General features: G+C 40.8%; 1 protein-coding gene across 1 annotated transcript in view; it reads left to right on the forward strand.

The window, feature by feature from the left end:
* LOC113015577 (copper-transporting ATPase 2-like) overlaps window positions 1–6,119 on the forward strand; it is a 193,707-nt gene that overhangs the window by 80,834 nt on the left and 106,754 nt on the right.

Here is a 6,119-nt window from a genome sequence, read left to right on the forward strand (position 1 = left end):
AAAAAGTGAGTGTGAGGGCCCTCGGTGCGCCTGCTTGCTGCTGCTGCTGTGCTGAAGTCTCACACACAACCAGTCAAAAGGGGAGGGGGCGGGCTGCTTCCAAATAAATACACATGGACACTTTTATAGGAAATGAATCATGTGCAGAGCAGATTAAATATTTTGCTTACCTGGTAAAAATAAAGCCATATTTTATGGTCACCATTGTTACTGCAAAGGTTAAAACAAAGGCATGTTTTTTTCTCTCTTACAGCTGACACAGCTGTAGGTTTTGCATAACATGTTCACACAGTCTGTGGTTTCTTGCCCTCAGTTTCCTGACAGTAAAATGTACTTCTAATTTTTCTTTTTATCAGTAAAACGTGTTATTTTTTTAAAACTTCTCATATTTAAAAGAAGCATATGTTCTCAGCTTCAGTGTGTTTGTTTTCATTATCAATAAAAAATTATCAAAATATTCTCCTGGGAGCTCCGTGACTGGAAAGAGTTCAGCTCAGGTCATACCAGGAGATGATCTACAGCACGCAGGAATGAAGTTGGACGACTATTTAGCAACAGGTGTGCCGTTTCTGAGAAACAGGATGATGCAAGAACAGCATCAGTTATGTAATGAATGTTTCTCTGTGTAAAGATATAAATATATACGAACATGAACTAGAGTTAGACGGAACATGTTTGTTTATCATTTTAATTTTCTTTTTTAAGTTGTTCTTTGGATTTTTGTTAAATAATTTAATTGCAGTTCTTAACATTCACATTTTAACAAACAGAATCAGCTTAATGCTGAAATCAATCAAAGTAAGCTCCTCAGGAAACTCCATCCACACACATATTTTCAAACAGTCTAATGGACAGAAAATGGTATTTTTGCACCAACAAAGTGATTTCCAAACAGCTACTAACTGAAAACATGGCATATATGTGCATGATCCACGTGTCCTGAAAAAATGAGGAAATTGGACAAGGGGAAGGACAAAAGAAGAAATGTAGGTCTAAAATATGCTTACAGCAGACGAACATCTAAAATTTGTGTCCTTAAGAAATAGAAAAACAAAATCCACCAATGACATGACAGAGAACCTGAGAGCTGCATCTGGCCCTCCAGCTGATCCATCTACTGATCCCAAACGGGGGCGATCGTGGCTCAAGAGTTGGGAGTTCGCCTTGTAATAGAAAGGTTGCCGGTTCGAGCCCCGGCTTGGACAGTCTCGGTCGTTGTGTCCTTGGGCGAGACACTTCACCCGTTGCCTACTGGTGGTGGTCAGAGGGCCCGGTGGCGCCAGTGCCCGGCAGCCTCGCCTCTGTCAGTGCGCCCCAGGGTGGCTGTGGCTACAATGTAGCTTGCCATCACCAGTGTGTGAATGGGTGGATGACTGGATATGTAAAGCGCTTTGGGGTCCTTAGGGACTAGTAAAGCGCTATATAAATACAGGCCATTTACCATTTTAAACAAACACACCTGGACAGTAAAACACACAGTGAAACACTATCAGTGGTGGATTGGACTCCCCAGAGCCTGGACCCCAACATGACTGAAGCAGTGTGAGATAAACTAGCGTGACAGAACGAAACAAAAGAACGCTTAAATCCACAGCGAGCTTTGAAAGCCCTTCAAGAAGTTTGGAGAAACAAGAAAGCTGCCTCAGAGAGTTCAGACTGTGCTGAAGAATAAAGGCGGTCATACCAAGTTTAGATTATCAAACTCATTTTAAAAAGTCTGTGTTTTTTTCATTTGTATGTCCATGTTTGTCTCAGTATGGTTCAATAAAAATGTCAGGGTTGGCTGTGTGGCAGGCAGAAGTGGTGGACCCAAAATGCAGGAGTCTTGGAGACTGGATTTAAACTGAAACCGCAGCTTTAATGCTGGACAAACCCTTCATAAAATAAAACTCACAAAAGCAAAGCAAAAATGAAACAAGACTCTGAACAAAGGTGCTGGAGGCCGAGCCATAACCAACACACAGCAAGTTGAGGGTACAACACAACACTGACACAGAAACACAGGGCTTATATACACAGAGTGATAATCAGGGAATGGGCAACAGGAGGGAGACACAGCTGGGAGAAATTGGACTAACGAGACAGGGGAGCAGTAAAACTGAACACACTGACATCACACAAGACCATGATCCTTCAAAGTAAAACAGGAAACAAAACACACTTTACTGAGACACGGACTAGACAGAGAGAGACTGACCAAAACCTACTAAATAATAATCATAATCAAAACAGTATCACTGATTAATCACAACATAAATCATAATCTAGAAAAACACCAAAACATGAGAAACAGAAAGCTGGGTCAAAATGACCCAGAACCGTGACAAAAAAGTCCCACATGTTTCCCATTATCCCAGCAAAATGTAAAGAAGTGCAGGGCAGCTTGAGACATTTGCACAGTAGTGTTGTTAAAGCTATTCCTGTTGCAGCACAAAAATGCTAAATTAATTTAAATATGTACATGTTAATATATTATTTCATACCTTTTTCTTTTTAAAAAGAAATATACTCATGGCTTTCTCTGCCACTGCCTTCTTTAACTCAGAGTCCTTTAAAGACATGAAAGCTCAGTTATGTAGTGATGGGCAGATGAAGCTTCATGAAGCACTGAAGCTTTCCATCCAATTGGTTCACCCCAGCACAAATCTTCTTGAAGCTTCATTTGCTCTAGCAGGACACCTACTGGACGTAAAAATATTAGTTGGCATGAATTTGAAGAGTGTGGCCTTTTGCACACAGCCTGTAAATGTCAACAACAAAAGGAGTGTGTAAAACATGTATATTGTAGTGATGCAGTATACTGTGTATATTTATACTGGCAGTATGGAAAATGATTATTTGGAAATGCTTAAAATGGAAACGATCATTTACTGTGAGGTGAGGTGTGGTTGGGGTGTGGACAGTGGTTGTGCTTTTGTAACGTTGAGGTATGGACAGCTACACACTGAGGCTTTGAGCCTCAGTCCTGCCCATATTTTATTCTGTAAAAACTAAATTTTCACTGCTTTTATGACCTTTTTAGTGGGGAGAACATAGCTAGGATTTAATGATTTAACACATCTTTTGAATCCTTTGTCCTCCACAATGCTAAATGGCTGTGAGTCCTCAATCACCATGCTAACCAGGTCTTCATCTATTTGAGATTGTTCTCCTGAGGAAAGACAATAAAGATAAAGCACAAATATAAATATCACACACGTAACTTATTACAGTTGCATAATATTGTTATATCATTTAGTAACATTACTGCATGCTATATTATCATTGCATTTGATGGCTCACCTGGTCTTGCTCCACAATCGGTGTTCCTCTTATTCTCATGCAAAGCTCTGTAGTGCCTAAGCATGGATGAGGTGTTGTTGTTATATCCCAGCTCCCTGGCACATAGCAAACACTTCACCTTGTACAAAAGTACAGACAGCTCAACATAAATTGTATTGCACCATCAGTATTATGAAAATACATCTTCTGTAGAAATTTACATACCTTGTTGGGAGGAATAAGATCAAAATGTTCCCACACAGGGGAGGACATCCTCCTCTTCTTAGCTGGCTCCATTCTCTCCTGACTTTCTCTCCTCACTCTCATAAACCTCCAAACTGTCTCCAAACTCTCACTAACCGCAACTCTCCATCAAACACCCACATTTTTGATTGAAGTCTGAGGGCTTTATATCGCTGTCATATCTCGCGGCAAAGTTCGAACCACTTCATGAACCAGTCACGTGGTACAGCCGGGCAGCGAGGCTTCGGACGTCATCATTTTCAGCTCCTCCCATAAATGAAGCAAGCCTCGATACGCGCATCGCGGAAACGCCCCCTCCATTACTCGACACACGCTCCGAAGCCTCGATACAGAACGTCACATCACTACAGTTATGTGTCGTTGACTCTGTTTAAGTTTTTTTTACATTGGAGTCTGGAACCAAACACGTGTTGAGGTGCAGGATCAGCTGCAGTCAGCCACTGTAAACTGAATTTGTATCACCATCTGCTGGACATTTGATGTACCTGACTCCACAGGCAAATTTGTTGAAGCTGCATCTGTTTAATCTATTGCATTCTGTCATTAAAACTTTATTGATTTAACCCCCCCCCCCCCCCCCCACCCCCCAAAAAAAGTCCTAATCTGGAAAGAAATAACTTAAATAAGCATAAAAAGGAAACATGTAAAATGAAGGATTTGTGTCTTATGTTTGCTCTTGTTCTTGTTATTATTTTCATTTTAATAAGATCTCCTTGCTAATCTTTTCCTATGGCTCTGTTTATGTGTATATTTTGTGTCCTTGATTTAGTCAGTTCTGCTTTTATTTTGAAACATCTTTATTTGTTTAGCTTCACATCTTTATATGTAAATATGTTCTCACACAATTAAATAACATGTTATTATTAAATATGTTTAATAACATAAATATGTTCTGCTAACTGTATAAAGAGCTAACATCTCCAAAATGTCAGCAGTAGTCATTACAACAAGTGTTTGTGAACTAAAAATCAAGAATGTAGGAAACTGTTTGTCTGTGATTTGAACAGCCCAGCGCTGCTCTCGACGCAGGGAAAACTAATTCTGTCAAGGAGACCTACCTTGGCACTTGTGCAGGTGAAGCCAGAGGGAAGATATGCTTCTTCATATTTTCTAGTCTTTGGCTTGCAAGGAAGTTGGTTTGGAAAGATATTCAGCGATGCTTCATCTCCTGCTTTGCGTTTGTGTGGGAGCCCCGTCAAAAACCTGTCCATTAGCAGATCCAAGAGTTCTTTTTCTTTTCATTTTTTTTCATACCCCCCCCCCCCCCCCCCCCCCCCCCCCGCCAATGGCTCTGCGCTCCCCACTTTGGGAACCTCTTTGCCAACCAATAAATAAATATAAAATCTTTTTATAGGATGTTTATACACTCAGATAAGTTTTATAGATAAGTTAACGGAATTTAAACATAGGCCTGGCAGATGGATCCGCACCACTGTGACCACCAGAGGGAGCTGTTGTGAGATCCCACATAGATGAACATTAGAACAAACTGTCCTGTCAGTAAAAAGAACACTGGAACACCTTACCAGTCATAAAGCAGCATGCTCCATTTGCCACTTTTTAGAGATTTTCTTCCCAACCTTTTTTCAGAAACAGTGCAAAACAAATACAAATAGCTGATGCATTATTGTCCTCTCACGGTCTTATTTCTAATCCTGTTCAGTCTAAATGAAATTAATAACATTTTCAGTTCGGCCTCCTCTCTTTTTGTCACTGCCATCATCCCCCACATCATCTTATAAACCTTCCCTTTTGCTCTTGATGCTTTTCTTCTGTCACAAATCACCCCTGACATTCTTCTCCACCCACTCCACCCTGCCTGCATCTCTTCTTCACCTCTCTTGTGCATTGTCAGTTGCTTTGGATGGTTGACCCCAGGTATTTAAAGTTGCCCATGTCACTATACCACACAGCTCACCATTGTTTTGTTGTCCTCATACATGTTCTGCACCACATTCATATACTTCTCTGCCACTCGTGACTCCACCACACACCATCACATTTCCTCTCTTCCTCCCTTCCTTCTCTATACTTCTCCATCACTCTCAAAGCAAACATCACATCTGTAGCGCTCTTTCTCAGCAGGAAGTCATGCTGCTGCTCATTGGTCACCACCTGTCTTCTTATTCTAGCATCATCAACGTTCCATTTTTTCATGGTATGGCTCAACAACATTATCCCTCTGTGGTTGCTACAGCTCTGCACATCAACCTTCTTCTTAAAAACAATACAAGTACATTTTTCTCCATACCTCAGGTATCCTCTCACTCTCTCCAGGATTGTGTTAAACCATCTAGTTAAAAAAAACAGTCCACCACCCTCTCTCCTACACATTTCCATCAGGTATGTCATCTGGACGACCTTTGCACTCTTCACCCACTCTGTTTACCAGGTCATGTAACCTATTAGTATTCCAGTTTGCTTTCTTCATCTCATCACCCAGGTAACCTGAGTGTAAAAAAAACGTATTTTCCGGCGATGTTTGCTACCCTACAATCCGTGGACAATTTTAAGTTTCAGATGTTAAATAGGCTGTATACATTTCAATGGGAGCAACAGGATGGTCAAATGTCACTGATTTTACTACAGTGTAA

Source organism: Astatotilapia calliptera, chromosome 23, assembly GCF_900246225.1.
Source record: "Astatotilapia calliptera chromosome 23, fAstCal1.2, whole genome shotgun sequence".
NCBI classification, from domain to species: domain Eukaryota; kingdom Metazoa; phylum Chordata; class Actinopteri; order Cichliformes; family Cichlidae; genus Astatotilapia; species Astatotilapia calliptera.